Genomic DNA, 19,011 nt, shown 5'->3' with positions numbered 1-19,011 from the left:
AGTTGATTTGGATCACGTGATCACTTAGATGACTAGAGAGATGTCTGTCTAAGTGGGAGTTCTTAAGTAATATGATTAATTGAACTTAAATTTATCATGAACTTAGTACCTGATAGTATCTTGCTTGTCTATGTTTGTTTGTAGATAGATGGCTCGTGCTGTTGTTCCGTTGAATTTTAATGCGTTCCTTGAGAAAGCAAAGTTGAAAGATGATGGTAGCAATTACACGGACTGGGTCCGTAACCTGAGGATTATCCTCATTGTTGCACAGAAAAGTTACGTCCTGGAAGCACCGCTGGGTGCCAGGCTTGCTGTTGATGCAACTAACGATGTTAAGAACGTCTGGCAGAGCAAAGCTGATGACTACTCGATAGTTCAGTGTGCCATGCTTTACGGCTTAGAACCGGGTCTTCAACGACGTTTTGAACGTCATGGAGCATATGAGATGTTCCAGGAGTTGAAGTTAATATTTCAAGCAAATGCACGGATTGAGAGATATGAAGTCTCCAATAAGTTCTATAGCTGCAAGATGGAGGAGAATAGTTCTGTCAGTGAACATATACTCAAAATGTCTGGGTATAATAATCACTTGATTCAACTGGGAGTTAATCTTCCTAATGATAGTGTCATTGACAGAATTCTTCAATCACTGCCACCAAGCTACAAGAGCTTCGTGATGAACTATAATATGCAAGGGATGAACAAGACTATTCCCGAGCTCTTCGCGATGCTAAAAGCCGCGGAGGTAGAAATCAAAAAGGAGCATCAAGTGTAGATGGTTAACAAGACCACCAGTTTCAAGAAAAAGGGCAAAGGGAAGAAGAAGGGGAACTTCAAAAAGAACAGCAAGCAAGTTGCTGCTCAAGAGAAGAAACTCAAGTCTGGACCTAAACCTGAAACTGAGTGCTTCTACTGCAAGCAGACTGGACACTAGAAGCGGAACTGCCCCAAGTATTTGGCGGATAAGAAGGATGGCAAAGTGAACAAAGGTATATGTGATATACATGTTATCGATGTGTACCTTACTAATGCTCGCAGTAGCACCTGGGTATTTGATACTGGTTCTGTTGCTAATATTTGCAACTCGAAATAGGGACTACGAATTAAGTGAAGATTGGCTAAGGACGAGGTGACGATGCGCGTGGGAAATGGTTCCAAAGTCGATGTGATCGCAGTCGGCACGCTATCTCTACATCTACCATCGGGATTAGTTTTAGACCTAAATAATTGTTATTTGGTGCCAGCGTTGAGCATGAACATTATATCTGGATCTTGTTTGATGCGAGACGGTTATTCATTTAAATCAGAGAATAATGGTTGTTCTATTTATATGAGTAATATCTTTTATGGTCATGCACCCTTGAAAAGTGGTCTATTTTTATTGAATCTCGATAGTAGTAATACACATATTCATAGTGTTGAAACCAAAAGATGCAGAGTTGATAACGATAGTGCAACTTATTTGTGGCACTGCCGTTTAGGTCATATCGGTGTAAAGCGCATGAAGAAACTCCATACTGATGGGCTTTTGGAATCACTTGATTATGAATCACTTGGTACTTGCGAACCGTGCCTCATGGGTAAGATGACTAAAACGCCGTTCTCCGGAACTATGGAGCGAGCAACTGATTTGTTGGAAATCATACATACTGATGTTTGTAGTGCAATGAATGTTGAGGCTCGCGGCGGGTATCGTTATTTTCTCACCTTCACAGATGATTTGAGGAGATATGGGTATATCTACTTGATGAAACACAAGTCTGAAACATTTGAAAAGTTCAAAGAATTTCAGAGTGGAAAATCATCGTAACAAGAAAATAAAATTTCTACGATCTGATCGTGAAGGAGAATATTTGAGTTACGAGTTTGGTCTACACTTGAAACAATGCGGAATAGTTTCGCAACTCACGCCACTCGGAACACCACAACGAAATGGTGTGTCCGAACGTCGTAATCGTACTTTACTAGATATGGTGCGATCTATGATGTCTCTTACTGATTTACCGCTATCGTTTTGGGGTTATGCTTTAGAGACGGCCGCATTCACGTTAAATAGGGCACAATCAAAATCCGTTGAGACGACGCCTTATGAACTGTGCTTTGGCAAGAAACCAAAGTTGTCGTTTCTTAAAGTTTGGGGCTGCGATGCTTATGTGAAGAAACTTCAACCAGATAAGCTCGAACCCAAATCGGAGAAATGTGTCTTCATAGGATACCCAAAAGAGACTATTGGGTACGCCTTCTATCACAGATCTGAGGGCAAGATTTTCGTTGCTAAAATCGGATCCTTTCTAGAGAAGGAGTTTCTCTCGAAAGAAGTGAGTGGGAGGAAAGTAGAACTTGATGAGATAACTGTATCCACTCCCTTATTGGAAAGTAGTTCATCACAAGGACCGGTTCCTGTCACAACTACACCAATTAGTGAGGAAGCTAATGATATTGATCATGAAACTTCAGATCAAGTTTCTACTGAACCTCGTAGGTCTACCAGAATAAGATCTGCACCAGAGTGGTATGGTAATCCAATTCTGGAAGTCATGTTGCTTGACCATGATGAACCTACGAACTATGAGGAAGCGATGATGAGCTCAGATTTCGCAAAATGGCTAGAGGCCATGAAATCTGAGATGGGATCCATGTATGAAAACAAAGTATGGACTTTGGTTGACTTGCCCGATGATCGGCAAGCAATTGAGAATAAATGGATCTTTAAGAAGAAGACTGACGCTGATGGTAATGTAACTGTCTATAAAGCTCGACTTGTTACGAAAGGTTTTCGACAAGTTCAAGGAGTTGACTACGATGAGACTTTCTCACCCGTAGCGATACTTAAGTCTGTCCGAATCATGTTAGCTATTGCTGCATTTCATGATTATGAAATTTGGCAAATGGATGTCAAAACTGCATTCTTGAATGGATTTCTGGAAGAAGAGTTGTATATGATGCAGCCAGAAGGTTTTGTTGATCCAAAAGGTGCTAACAAAGTGTGCAAGCTCCAGCGTTCCATTTATGGACTGGTGCAAGCATCTCGGAGTTGGAATAAACGCTTTGATAGTGTTATCAAAGCATATGGTTTTATACAGACTTTTGGAGAAGCCTGTATTTACAAGAAAGTGAGTGGGAGCTCTGTAGCATTTCTGATATTATATGTAGATGACATATTATTAATTGGAAATGATATAGAATTTTTGGATAGCATAAAGGGATACTTGAATAAAAGTTTTTCAATGAAAGACCTCAGTGAAGCTGCTTACATATTGGGCATCAAGATCTATAGAGATAGATCAAGACGCTTGATAGGACTTTCACAAAGCACATACCTTGATAAAATTTTGAAAAAGTTCAAAATGGATCAGGCAAAGAAAGGGTTCTTGCCCGTACTACAAGGTGTGAAGTTGAGTCAAACTCAATGCCCGAGCACAGCAGAAGATAGAGAGAAAATGAAAGATGTTCCCTATGCTTCAGCCATAGGCTCTATCATGTATGCAATGCTGTGTACCAGACCTGACGTATGCTTAGCAATAAGCTTGGCAGGAAGGTACCAAAGTAATCCAGGAGTGGATCACTGGACAGCGGTCAAGAACATCCTGAAATACCTGAAAAGGACTAAGGATATGTTTCTCATATATGGAGGTGACAAAGAGCTAGTCGTAAATGGTTACGTCGATGCAACCTTTGACACTGATCCGGACGATTCTAGATCGCAAACCGAATACGTGTTTTTATTAAACGGTGGAGCTGTAAGTTGGTGCAGTTCTAAACAAAGCGTCGTGGCAGGATCTACATGTGAAGCGGAGTACATAGCTGCTTCGGAAGCAGCAAATGAAGGAGTCTGGATGAAGGAGTTCATTTCCGATCTAGGTGTCATACCTAGTGCATCAGGACCAATGAAAATCTTCTGTGACAATACTGGTGCAATTGCCTTGGCAAAGGAATCCAGATTTCACAAGAGGACCAAGCACATCAAGAGACGCTTCAATTCCATTCGGGACCAAGTCCAAGTGGGAGACATAGAGATTTGCAAGATACATACGGATCTGAATGTTGCAGACCCGTTGACTAAGCCACTCTCATGAGCAAAACATGATCAGCACCAAGACTCCATGGGTGTTAGAATCATTACTATGTAATCTAGATTATTGACTCTAGTGCAAGTGGGAGACTGAAGGAAATATGCCCTAGAGGCAATAATAAAGTTATTATTTATTTCCTCATATCATGATAAATGTTTATTATTCATGCTAGAATTGTATTAACCGGAAACATGATACATGTGTGAATACATAGACAAACATATAGTCACTAGTATGCCTCTACTTGACTAGCTCATTAATCAAAGATGGTTATGTTTCCTAACCATAGACATGTGTTGTCATTTGATTAATGGGATCACATCATTAGGAGAATGATGTGATTGACATGACCCATTCCGTTAGCCTAGCACTTGATCGTTTAGTATATTGCTATTGCTTTCTTCATGACTTATACATGTTCCTGTAACTATGAGAATTATGCAACTCCCGTTTACCGGAGGAACACTTTGGGTACTACCAAATGTCACAACGTAACTGGGTGATTATAAAGGAGTACTACAGGTGTCTCCGAAGGTACATGTTGAGTTGGCGTATTTCGAGATTAGGTTTTGTCACTCCGATTGTTGGAGAGGTATCTCTGGGCCCTCTCGGTAATGCACATCATTATAAGCCTTGCAAGCAATGTGACCAAATGAGTTGGTTACGGGATGATGCATTACGGAATGAGTAAAGAGACTTGCCAGTAACGAGATTCAACTAGGTATTGGATACCGACGATCAAATCTCGGGCAAGTAACATACCGATGACAAAGGGAACAACGTATGTTGTTATGCGGTTTGACCGATAAAGATCTTCGTAGAATATGTAGGAACCAATATAGGCATCCAGGTTCCGCTATTTGGTTATTGACCGAGAATAGTTCTAGGTCATGTCTACATAGTTCTCGAACCCGTAGGGTCCGCACGCTTAACATTACGATGACAGTTTTATTATGAGTTTATAAGTTTTGATGTACCGAAGTTTTTTCGGAGTCCCGGATGTGATCACGGACATAACGAGGAGTCTCAAAATGGACGAGACATAAAGATCGATATATTGGAAGCCTATATTTGGACATCGGAATCGTTCCGGGTGAAATCGGCATTTTACTGGAGTACCGGGAGGTTACCGGAACCCCCCGGGGGGTTATTGGGCCTACATGGGCCTCGAGGGAGAAGAGGGAAGGAGGCAGGAGGGGGCCGCGCACCCCTCCCCTTCCTAGTCCGAATAGGACAAGGGAAGGGGGGCGGCGCCCCCCCTTTCCTTCCCCTCTTCCTCCTCTTTCCCCCCTTCTCCTATTCCAACTAGGAAAGAAGGGAGTCCTACTCCCGGTGGGAGTAGGACTCCCCCCTTGGCGCGCCCTCCTTGGCCGGCCGCCTCCTCCCCCTGGCTCCTTTATATACGGGGGCGGGAGGCACCTCATAGACACACAAGTTGATCTACGGATCGTTCCTTAGCCGTGTGCGGTGCCCCCTTCCACTATATTCCACCTTGGTCATATCGTCGTGGAGTTTAGGCGAAGCTCTACCCCGGTAGAGCATCATCATCGTCACCACGCCGTCGTGCTGACAGAACTCATCCCCGAAGCTTTGCTGGATCGGAGCCCGGGGATCGTCATCGAGCTGAACGTGTGCTGAACTCGGAGGTGCCGTACGTTCGGTGCTTGGATCGGTCGGATCGTGAAGATGTACTACTACATCAACCGCGTTGTGCTAACGCTTCCGCTTACGGTCTACGAGGGTACGTGGACAACACTCTCCCCTCTCGTTGCTATGCCATCACCATGATCTTGCGTGTACGTAGGAATTTTTTTGAAATTACTACGTTCCCCAACAGCCTTGGCATTGAGAATCTTGAAGTTAAGAACAGATGTCTTCTCAGTAAGTGGTTGTATAAGTTATCATTGGAGACTGAGGCTACGTGGGCACAGATTCTCCGTAGTAAGTATATGCAGTCCAAAACTTTGTCCCAGGTGACAGTGAGACCGACTGACTCGCCTTCTTGTAAGGGGCTTATGAGAGTCAAAGCAACCTTCTTTAACATGAAAAAGTTAATAGTCGGTAATGGCACTACCACGCATTTCTGGGAGGATACTTGGCTTGGAGAAACGCCGTTGGCGCTTCAGTATCCGTCCCTGTATAGTATTGTTCAACGACGTGATGCCTTTGTTGCCACGATAATGCAGTCCATCCCCCTTAATATTCACTTTAGGAGGACGCTTGTTGGCAACCGGTGAGAAGCACGGATTCATTTGGTGAGTAGATTGATGGAGGTTCAGCTATCTCATTAGTCCGATCAGTTGTGCTGGAAGCTTACTAGGTCTGGAGAGTTCACGGTTAAATCGATGTATATCGATGTCATCAACTCTAGCGCCATTCCTAGTTCCAAATATGTTTGGAAAGTCAAAGTTCCTTTGAAAATTAAAGTGTTTATGTGGTTTGTACATAAACAAGTCATTTTAACAAAGGATAACTTGGTAAGACGCAACTGAACAGGATCTACTAGGTGTAGTTTTTGTGATCGGGATGAAACAATCAAACACCTGTTCTTTGATTGCCCACTGGCCAAAGTTTTGTGGCAGACGGTGCACATTGCCTTTAACATTTATTCACCGAATTCTGTCAGTACGTTATTTGGAACGTGGCTTGTTGGGATAGAGTCCGAAATAGCTAGACACATTCGCGTGGGAGTATGTGCTTTGTTGTGGGCAATTTGGATTGCAGAAATGATTTGGCTTTTAACAGAACAACAAATATTCATTTTTTGCAGGTTATTTTCCGAGCCACTGCGTTGATCCGTATGTGGTGTTACTCACTCCGACGGAGGCCAGGGAGCGTTTGGTTACTGAATCTATCCGGTGGGAGATGGTAGCACGAGATATTTTCAACCGGTTTGGATGGCGGTCATGTAATAGGATAGGCAATTAGTTTTCCTATCTCTGTTTTGCTAGCCGGTTGTGGCTTCTTGGCTTTTTTGTCTTTGGCGTTGTGGCTCTTTGTGAGCTTGCCGTCACTTTAATTTCAGTCTGTAAGACGTTGTTGAACCTATTTGCTTTCTATAAAGGTGGCCGTATGCATCATTCTGATGTAGAGGCCGAGGAGTCCCCCCTTTCGAAAAAAAATCTAGACTTAATTACGAGCATATCATTCAGTGAATTATGTTGTTGTCTAACCCTAAAGACGAATTTTGCATTCGTCCTTTCTCTAGGACTAGGAGCTGAAGGTGACTTACATCATTTGTTTTTAGCCTTGTGATGCTGTAAATCGATAAATAATGTACTCTCTCACATTCACAAATCTTAAAGGGCTTTCATCCCCAACAAGAGCTAACAGTGACCATAAGCATCATTACTTGCAAGCAAATATTTAGTAGAGTATATTAGTTGTAATAACATCTCATATTATCGGACAGAGGGAGGGTACTACTAATCAGAGATTTGTCAATTGTTGCTCATTACGCAGAAACATTTCCTGACAAGGGAAAAGCTTCTGATGTACTAGCTGCTAACACCTCAATGTTTACATAATATATGCAGGAAACCTGAACCTGATCAAATACACACACTTCATGTTCTGCAGCAACCCCATTAATTACCAGGAGCACAAGATACAAGAATTTTCTGTTCCTAGACTGGCAGAAGGTAACTTGGGCCATTTTTATTTGAACCCGCCCTCTGATGCTGCAAATCGGCAACGCTGTGCTTTCTCACATTTATGATTTATCCCCATACTAGTATAGCTAAAGGTGACCGTCACCATCAGTAAATAAGCAAATGAGTATATTAACTCACTAGCTAAGTGATAGGGAACTACGAAGCATGACACGGCAGGAATTGCCGATCTGCCGTTCTGATACGGCGGGATACGGGGACACGACAGGATAGGCTAGAAAGGCTGCCTGAATAAGTTATGTAAGATTTGGTTTTATGTTCTACCGGATTTGTATTTGTGACATTGCTGTGGCCGAGGCCACTTAGATAATAAAAGGCAGCAAGGTTGAATAAAAAAAACATATTCAAAAATAAATAAAGTGTGTTTTATTTTAGACTAAAAAAGGGATAGAATCAAATTAAAAATGTTTTTCTAACAAAAAATAAGACAATTTTTATAACCTAGCACTAGTAATAAGTAGAGAAAGACAGCTCTGGATATAATTTTTACCTCGCCTGCTCACATCCTTCCCACTAAACCTCACGCCGCCGCGCCGCCACCGCCTCGGGACGGGATGGCAGGGATGTCCAGGTCAGCGGCAAGCCTCCCCGAAGAACTCCTGGTGGAGATCCTTGCGCGGGTGCCCTACCGGTCCCTCTGTCGCTTCCGGTGTGTGTCCCCGTGTTGTCGCGCCATCTGCTCCGACCGGCCTCATCAGGTGGTCGCCGCAGAACCTCTCTGGCTTCTTCTACCACTCCCCGGACGACCTCCGCGACATGCGTTCCCTCAATTTCTCGGGCGGCAGTTCAGGCCGTCGGCCCCTGATCAACCCGTCCCTCCCTTTCCTGTGTGGCCATTACGAGCATGGCTTCACGCTCGTGGATTGTTGCGGCGGCCTCCTCCTCCTCTGCGAGTGCTTCGCGTCACCCACCCCGTCGGACAGAGATTATGTCGTGCGCAATCCGACTACCGAGAACCGACCGTCTTGCCTGCCACTGAGGAGCTGCGCTCAGAGAACTTGCTCCGTCTGGGCTTCGATCCCGCCGATCCCTCCCGCTTCACCGTCTCTGTGTTGGTGCAGGACGTCAATAATCGGGGCGCGCTCAAATGATTGGAGGTCTACTCGTCCCAAACCGGAGCATGGACTTCGAAGCAGATTCAGTGGCATCAACGAACTCGTTTGGATACTTCTCATGAATTAGTTTTTGTCTTTATGAATGGCGCTCTGCATTTGCCGGACCTGTATTTTGGTCGCCCCCCGCCGCTCCCGTGGGTGACGGCCGGGCAAAACCCTAGCTCCGCCGCCCCCCTCTCCCCCTCTTCCCTCACTACCGCCGGGGAGCGCCGCCGGGCAAAGCCCGGGCGGCGTCGGCGTCAGCGAGGCCCCTTCTTCCTCCTTCCGGCCATGGCAGGCTTGCCGGAGCGCACCAGATGCTTCCATGTGCCATTTTTGTCGAGTGTTAATCCTTTGACACTCCAAAGCATACCCAAAATTACTAGATTGACCCATGTGTCCTTTTTGCCAAGTGTATTTGGTAAAAACACTCGGCAAAGTTATATATCCATAGTTTCTTTTGTTTTCATTACCCTAATTTCACATCAGTTTAATTATATATTGGCACATTCAAAAGTTCACCAAGCACAACAATATGAGTGTCAATAATCGGGGTGCGCTCAAAGGATTGGAGGTCTACTCGTCCCAAACCGGAGCATGGACTTCGAAACAGATTCGGTGGCATCAACGAACTCGTTTGGATACTTCTCATGAATTAGTTTCTGTCTTTATGAATGGCGCTCTGCATTTGCCGGCCCTGTATTTTCCGACCCTTGATGATTTGTCGGCCAACTTAACTTCGATTGTCACGGTGGACATGGATGGTGAGATTTGGCGGCAATTTATTAGGCCACACTTTCGTCATGGGCATCATCGCATTGGGCAGTCTCGAGGACGCTTGCACGCTTTGCAAATCTGAGGGTCGACCTTGAACACTTGTGTTCATGCTCATGGAAACAATGTAGAATTTTTCATGAAGATTCTCACAAAACTAATTATACCCTTGTAAAACTCCATTGTATTATAAAAATAATGTGCCAACATTTGCCTTTAGGATGAGTAGATTGCTTGTTGGTATGTGCGGTGCAAAAACAGAAACTTTGGCTGTAGTGCGTCAATTTTCAAATTTTTTTAATGGAACATCATACGTTTCTGAAACTTTTTGCACGGTATTTCTATACAAATTTTTTATTTTGTCCTAATTATTCAGAATTTTTGGAGTACAAGTATGGTAGATGTTCAGATTGCTACAGACTATCCTGTTTAAGACATATTCTGTTTTTGATGCATTGTTTTGCTTGTTTTGATGAAACTATCAATTTTTATCGGTGGTATAAGCCATGGAAAATTTATATTACAGTAGCTAAAATGCAAAAACAAAATATGAATTGGTTTGCAACGGTACGTAGAGTAGTATTTTGCTTTATTATACTAACGGATCTTACCGAGCTTTCTGTTGAGTTTTGTGCGGATGAAGTGATCAAAGATCGAGGAGGTCTCAATATGAGGAGAAGAAGGAGAGGCAAGAGCTCAAGCTTGGGGATGCCCAAGGCACCCCAAGAAAATATTCAATGAGGCTCCAGCGTCTAAGCTTGGGTATGCCCCGGAAGGCATCTCATCTTTCTTCAACAAGTATTGGTATGTTCTTGTCTTTGTTTCGTTCACGTCATATGTGTAAATCTTGCAGCGTCTTTTGTGTTTATTTTTCACTTTTCTTTTATGCACCATATTGATATGAGATAGTCCATGGTTGATTTATAGAATGCTCATTGCATTTCACTTATATCTTTTGAGTATAGCTTTATAGCATGCTTCATGTGCTTCACTTATATCATTTAAAGTTTGAATTGCATGTTTCTTTTCACATAGAAAACCGTTGTTCGTAGAACGCTCTTTTGCTTCACTTATATTTATTAGAGCATGACATTTTGTAGAAAAAATTAAACTCTCATGCTTCACTTCTATCTATTTAGAGAGTCAACGGGAATTGGTCATTTGCATGGTTAGTCATAAAATCCTACATAAAACTTATGGATCTGAATATGATATGTTTGATTCCTTGCAATAGTTTTGTGATATAGAGATGGAATATGTGGGAGGTACTAGTAAACGATTGTGGTTAGTAAGAATATTGGTGTTAAGGTTTGTGATTCCCGAAGCATGCACGTATAGTCTCTCGTTATGCTATGATGTTGGACCATGATTTATTATTGATTGTATTCCTTATGAGTGGCGATCGGGGACGAGCGACGGTCTTTTCCTACCAATCTACCCACTAGGGGCATGCGTAGTATTACTTTGCTTCGAGGACTAATAAACTTTTGCAATAAGTATATGAGTTCTTTATGACTAATGTGAGTCCATGGATTATACGCACTCTTACCTTTCCGCAATTTGCTAGCCTCTACGTTACCATGCATTGCCCTTTCTCACCTCGAGAGTCGGTGCAAACTTCACAGGTGCATCCAAACCCCGTTCTATGATACGCTCTATCACACATAAGTCTTATTATATCTTCCTCAAAACAGCCACCATACCTACCTACTATGGCCTTTCCATAGCCATTCTGAGATATATTGTCATGCAACTTCCACTGCTTCCGTTTTGATGACTTGAGCATTCATTGTCATATTATTGCTTTGCATGATCAAATAGCTGACATAGTATTTGTGGCTCAGACACCGTTCATCTTTTTTCATACATGTTACGCTAGATCATTGCACATCCTAGTACACTGCCAGAGGCATTCATGTAGAGTCATATTTTGTTATAGGTATCGAGTTGTAATTTTTATTTATTTTGAGTTATAAGTAAATAGAAGTGTGATGATCATCATTATTCATTTTTAGAGCATTGCCTAAGTGAGGAAAGGATAATGGAGACAATGATTCCCCCACAATTCGGGATGAGACTCCGGACAATGAGAGAAAAATATATAAAATTAAAAAGGAAAAAAAGAAAAAGAAAATAAATAAAAGAAATAATATGAGAAGGGCATGCTAGTTCTGCACTTGTGCTTCAAAGTAGCACCATGTTTTTCATATGGAGAGTCTCCTATGTTATCACTTTTATATACTAGTGGTATTTTTTATTATAGGATTAGATGCAGACCCACTTAATTTTCATATTGAGCTTTCATACACTTATAGCTTTTAGTGCATTCATTGCATGCAATCCCTACTCCTCGCATTGATATTAATTGATGGGCATCTACATAGCCCATTGGTTAGCCGCGTCGGTGTGAGACTTTCTTACTGTTTGTCTTCTCTATATTTACCCTTATCATCATACTCTATTCCATCTCGCTCTGTATCTAAACCGAGGTTTAGCTGTGTTGTATTCATTCATGGAAGTTGTCTTCTTTTTTCTTCTAAAGAATTGAAAGCTACAGAACTCAAGGCTGAGTTTGCCCCCTGTTTCACTAGATTACTGAAAGCTGATCGGTTGGTGGTTAAACCGAGACACTATTTTCTTGGCACAAATCATTACTTCTTGCAATTGGCCATGAAATTTGACCAACTAGTGGATGTAAAGTCCCACCACACTTGTGCAAAACAAGTACCTTCAACATTTTTTAATCTGATGCTCACCTTCACCACTGGCTGAGTGCACAAAGTCGACTGCTTGTGTTTAGCAGTATTTGTTTTAATGAATTGGATCCTCGAACTGATAGTTACACTCATTGTAGTCGTTAGCTTCCAGTCTTACAACCCTTCTTGTTTCATATCAGTACCCATTTTATTCGTCGGTCTTCCTAACAAAGTGTCTTGAATGATTCCCTCAATACAAAGAGCGTGAATTTTATTTAACTGGAGAGTTTTGCTGGTCTAGAATCTTTGTGGGCCTTTGTTTCGTGTGTATTCAGTATAATTTGACATGGTGTATTTTTTAAAAGAATTGATCTTGTGTATTGAAGTCGACTACCTTAACAACTCATTGCATTCCCTGATTACGTGATGCTTTTTCTTGCAACAACAGCGCAGGTTGTGTGCCCTTTGCTATTATCTGGTGAAAGGAAAAGGTGCTCCGATCTGGTGAGGATCGGATGCTACCAAGGTGGCCTCTCCCGATGACTTCTGCCCTGCCCCTCCGGTGGCCTCGATTATTCTTCCTCCCTGGCATAGGTGGTAAGCTCTAATTTGTTTGGGCTTATGTTGGACCCCCCCCCCCCCCCCTGCATGTGTTTGTATTGGTATAAGTAACAAGAGGCTTGGTCATGGACCACCACATTTGGCAAAAATGTCTTCCACAAAGTGGCTTAAACGATTCCCTCAACACAAAGAGCGTGAATTTTATTTAACTGGAGTCTTATGCTGGTTCAGAATCTTTATGGGCTTTTGTTTATTTTATGCAATCTACTGTTTCTTTCTTTTATGTTGTACAGCTAGAATAAACATAATTTGGAGAGTTAATTTCATTGGTACTGTGTACATCGGGGATGACAAATCTCAAGATATTTTTAATGGCTTGAATAATGTAAATACTCAATTTAATTTTGCTTGCTTGGCTGAGTGATGTTTGATTTTGATGGTCTCTTTTGTTGGACAACAGAGTAAATGGCTAGATGAGCATTCTCAACCAAAGGGCGTCCCCTATGATCACCCATATATTTCGGCGGAACTAAACTCCGCCATGGCAAGGAGAATGGGCCTAGGATGATCTCTTTGCCAGTGTCGTTGGTAACTTGGGATACATGCTCATCTAGAACTACACGAGCAGGTATGGAACTCATCTTTCTGCCCTCTTCGATTGTGGCATGCCCTACTGCCCTTCTCCTGCTCATTGTTTTGTTGTGTTGTTAGATGAGTTCCTGATGTGTGGTGGCTGCTTGCAGGCACGGAGGAGCAAGTTTTGGTCAATGTTCAGAAAGAATGCTCAAAACTCTCCAGAAGATGACATGCCCCCATCAGAATAATCGTTTGATATTTCTGGATTTTAGCAATCACGTTCCAAAGGACCTTTTGGAATCAACTATAACGGCTGTACTTAAATGAGAAAATGACATCCATCATGTTCTTGCTAAACAGGTGCTTGAACCATTACTGAAGTAAATGTTGATTGAACCTTCAGTTTGTGTTGCAGAATACCATGTATTTCATTGGTACTTTTCTGTGTTTCTATTTAGTATCTTTACCCAGGTCCTTGCTGGGGAGACGATTAATGGTCCAGAAGGGCCATTTCATGATTGTGAAGAGAGCACCGGATGAATTCATCAGTTTGAAGCTTAAAGAATATATTTCACAGGTATGCGAAAATATCAACCTTTATGTATAGTAAATTTGTAATAGCATAACCACTTCCTTCGCCTTAACATGTCGAAGGCATACCATCCTGTCGGTACTCACAATAATGTGAGGTGCTATTTTGGATATGAATGTTCTCTTCCGATGTACATGAATCGTGTTCTCCTGTTTGGTAATATAGAATCAGTTGGTCTCTTGATTAGAGGTGCCTGTGTCCCCTTTTGTGTTTACACCTTCCCTCCCTGAAGCTCAGGGATGATAATTTATATTGATTCTTTGATGTTGGTAAACAAATCTTGTGAGAGTAGTTCCTTCTATATATGAAATTGATTATTTCCCAACCGCATAATCTTGTGGTCAGTAGATGGTAGTGAAATTTTGTTTTAGATGCCTCTTTGTAATATTTTGTATGCTCCAGTATTGTTCATTTCTCAAATGGCATTACTTCTTCTCAGTTTGGAGCTAAAATTTCTTTACTGAATTGTGAAGTGAGTAGGATATATCTGCATACACCTTTCCTAGAAGTAGATGGCCATGTAACAAGCTGACTAGAAATAATGATGGCGTGTCATTCTAAACTTTTAACAGATACACTCTTCATTAGACTGCTGGAAATCTTGAACATATGTTCTTAGTACTTAGTTAACATTTTTCTTAGGCAAAATCCAGCCTCATAGATGCATTATGGCAGTGGCGACTTGGTGCCAAACTTTGGGCCATCCCAAAAGGCGGCACGTCGAAGAGATCTATGCTGCTGATGGTGGACCAGAGTGATCGCATCCTGGGCGAGAAGAGTGATCGATGGAGCGTGGTCTATGGGAAATCGGCAGGTTTCCTTTATATTTCCAGTATCTGTAAATTTGAGCTCGTCGTTTTGTGTTTCTGGTGGTGTTGATCAGTTTTTGGCGAGTGCCTGATGTGTTCTTGTTCAAGATCTTCCTGAAGAAGGCCATCTTTATCATCGGTCGTGACGAGTACTAGAAGCTGGCTTTCTTGGATTAGATTCATCAGGTTCGTTTTGTCGTGGTGTTCGATTAGCTTCTTGTTTTCAGAATCGTGGAGAACAGCTAGTTCTGCTGTGTTTGATTTTAGTTGTCCCGTGTATGTATTTGAAGGAGATGGAGAAAGATGGTAACATCTAGAAATCCTGGTATTGATGCATGGAAATCATCTGCTGAATCTGCCGCTGTTGGATCGGCCAAATTAGCGTCCAATCATTTCTTCTTGTTGATGACCAACTGAGTTGTGGTTATTTGTTGTTTTGCCAGGACAGTTTGTACGAGATGCAACCATGGATATCACCATGATTCTGCTTGACGCCTAGGAACAAGATGCCGACGTACGTTCTACAGGCAAACTCGAGCGGCCCCCAGATGGGTGCGACTCCATGAGTGAAGAGTGGATCGGCTTTGCCGCAATCCTTTGCATGCACACTAATACTTACTGGAAACATAGGTAGGGTGGCGTAATGCTTCCGTCTTGGTGATCCCCTCCTTGAAGGGCATTAGCATGTTGTCTTTTGTTTGTTTCGTTCGCTTGTTCGTGGGATGATGCATATGTTTTTGGAGAGTTGTTGTTTCCATTAGCAAAACTTTTCGTAGGTGTGTGGGTAGATGTAATCATCAACCAGTGAATGTATGCAAAGTTGATCAGAATTATTGTATGTCTTTGAAAAATGCAATAAAACGAAATTTTGGTTTCTAGTTGTTCACATAATCAACTTGTCTTTGCTGTGGCCTGCGCGCCTATGGTCCATTTGCTGGTTGTTTGTTATTCTTGTGAAATAAGAGAAAAGAGAGTGGCCATGCCCATCAACATCAAAGAAGACTTAAAATTAGTAACATAGATACAACAAGCTCTAGAACAACCGACCTTGTCTTTTTTTTCCTTTTCTTTTGTTGACATCTTTGAAGAAATGAGAATAGCCGACTAACGTGAAAAGTTTGCTAACAAACGGATGAACTTGAAGTCCGTATAACATTCTTTAGATCATACATGTACATCCATCGATTATTACTATTGGACTTGGCCTTCTGCTTGCCTTGCTTTGGCTCGACGTGAAGCTACACCGAGAAGGAGCAATGACAGCCTGAATCTCTTGGTCATGGCGCGAACCGCGGGACGAAGCCGCGCAATGTCCACTCATCCACGACTTCATCACCACTGACAGCCGGCCAATCTTATCCAGCTCGAAGCATGCCGTCGCATGTCATCAAGCAGCAGGTCGAACTGCCAGCGGCGGCCGGCCAATCTTATCCAGCTCGAAGCATGCCATCGCACTAGTAGAAAAAGGGGCAAAGGTCCAGGCCGGGTCAGCCCATTATTCCCGGTTCAGTCCAGAACTGGGACCCATGGGGCATTGGACCCGGTTCGTGAGCCCCGGGGGCCGGCCGGGCCACGTGGTCCATTGGTCCCGGTTCGTCTGGACCTTTTGGTCCCGGTTGGTGGGACGAACAGGGATCAATGGGCCTCGCTCCTGGCCCACCACCATTGGTCCGGGTTGGTGGCTTGAACTGGGACCAAAGGCTGCCCTTTAGTCCTGGTTCATGCCACCAACCGGGACCAATGATATGCCTATATATACCCCCTCGCGTAAGAGCAGAGCACACTGCTCTGTTTTTTCTGGCCGCCAAAATGCACAAAATGAAAGAGAGGCGCAATGCTCACCTGCACGTTGCTTAGCTTCAGGCCAACGTGCAGGTGAGCACTGCGCTCCTCCCTTTATCGTCTCTACACTCAGGGCTTATAAACCGCTGCGAGTGCCTCTCGCTTGGCGAGGTGGGACTAAAAAACAGCTGCAGAAAGAATCAACTAAAAAACTCTTTTACCGGTTCATGCCACGAACCGGTACTAAAAGGTGCTCATGGGGCCCCAACCTTAAAACCTGTACCAAATAAAATGCCTTTTTAACAGCCTTAGAATTGGTACTAAAAGAATCAACTAAAAAGCTTTTACAAACCTCTAGTATTATTGAAACTAAAATTATATAGAATTTTGTTACAAACTTTAATAGCAAAAAGAATTATCATAAAAGAAAATAAATAAGTAATTAGAATTTCGTTCAAAACATTAAAATCGAAAAGAATTATCATAAAAAAAATAAGTAATTAGAATTTTGTTACAAACTTTAATAGCAAAAAGAATTATCATAAAAGAAAATAAATAAGTAACTAGAATTTTGTTCAAAACATTAAAAGTAAAAAAGAATTATCATAAAAGAAAATAAATAAGTAATTAGAATTTTGTTACAAACTTTAATAGCAAAAAGAATTATCATAAAAAAAATAAATAAGTAATTAGAATTTTGTTCAAACCATTAAAAGCAAAAAGAATTATCATAAAAGAAAATAAATAAGTAATTAGAATTTTGTTACAAACTTTAATAGAAAAAAGAATTATCGTAAAAGAAAATAAATAAGTAATTAGAAACAAAAAAGAAAGCAAAAAAAACTAGGAAAATTAAAAAAAAGTGCCACCTACAGGGCCACCACGGCCTGCATACGACTAGAAACCCATTACTAGGGCCAGGATGCAGGCCCGCAGTAGGCCCAATAGGCCCACAAGCACAGAGAGTGATTTTAGGCCCATAAGCCTGCAGTAGAGAGGAGCTCGAAGTGGTTGGTTTGGCAGGGCTTATAAATCACTCCAAGCCCCTCTCGGCTAGCGAGGTGGGATTAAACATAGCACCGCACCGCGCCAGTTCCAGCACACGACCTTTGTGCATTGGTCCCGGTTGGTGGCACCAACCGGGACCAATGCCTCTCTTTTGTCCTGGTTTGTGGCACCAACTGGGACCAAAGGTCTCTGTTTCCCACCCTTTGGGCTGCTGAAAAGAGGCCTTTGGTCCCGATTGATGCCATCAACCGGGACTAAAGAGGTGCATTGGTCCCGGTTGGTGGCATGAACCGGGACCAATGCTCTGCCTATATAAGCGGCACTCGCGAAAATTTGGTTCAGTTCGTTCTTCCCCGCCGCCCGACCCTGCCAGGTTGCCCGTCCGTCTCCGCCTCACCGTCGCCGTCGTCGCCCTGCGCCGTCCCGCGCCACCCTGATCGACGCCGTCGCCGCCCCCCGCCCCGCGCCCCGTGCCCCGCGACGCCGGCGGCCCCTGCCCGTCGCCGCTCTGCCCCGCCCCGCCCCGCCCCGGCCCGTGCCGCCCGATCGACGCTGTCGCCGCCCCCGCCCCGTGACGCCGCCGGCCCGCGTCGCACCACGTCGTCGTCGTCGTCGTCGCCGTCGCCGTCCCTGACACCGTCGCCGTGAGCAACTAATTTAATTTGATGTTAGTAGTAGTTAATTTAGATGTGTAGTTAATTGAGTTAGATTTTGTTAGATTTGTTTGTAGTTCATAGATTTTTTTTTGTTAGATGTGTAGTTCATAGATTTTTCAGTTAGATTTTTTTTCATATTGTGTTAGATTTTTTTTCTGTTAATAGATTTTTTTGGTGATATTATTGTTGAATATGCATGTTTGTATGTTCATATATATGCAAAGATTGAATATGTCAAATTTTTATGATTTTTTTCTGTTCATAGAATTTTTATGATTTTTTTCTGTTGTAATTTTGTTCATAGAATTTTGATGATTTTTTTGTTCATAGTATTTTCTTTGTCAATTTATTGTGTATGTATAGGAAAATTGTGAATGATATAAGTCATTTATGAATATGTTCATATTTAGAATAGAGGAAAAAGGAAAAAATAAGAAGAGAAAGTGTTTAATATAATTAGTTAGAAAAATAATAAAACTATAGTTAAACTAGTTTATTTTTAGCAAGTACTACTTTATTTTATTTATAGTAAGTGTTTCATATATAGTTGAACTAGCTAGTTGATTTAATAAACTACTTTATTTTACTATATATAGAAGTAGTTTGTTTTTAATAAGTACTACTTTATTTATTTATAGTAAGTGCTTAGTAGTTGGACTAGTTGATTTAATTAATAAAACTACTTTATTTAACTATATATAGAAGTAGTTCCCGCATCA

This window comes from Triticum aestivum, chromosome 3B (genome assembly GCF_018294505.1).
Source record: "Triticum aestivum cultivar Chinese Spring chromosome 3B, IWGSC CS RefSeq v2.1, whole genome shotgun sequence".
NCBI lineage: Eukaryota > Viridiplantae > Streptophyta > Magnoliopsida > Poales > Poaceae > Triticum > Triticum aestivum.
Note: the sequence above shows the minus strand (reverse complement) of the source record.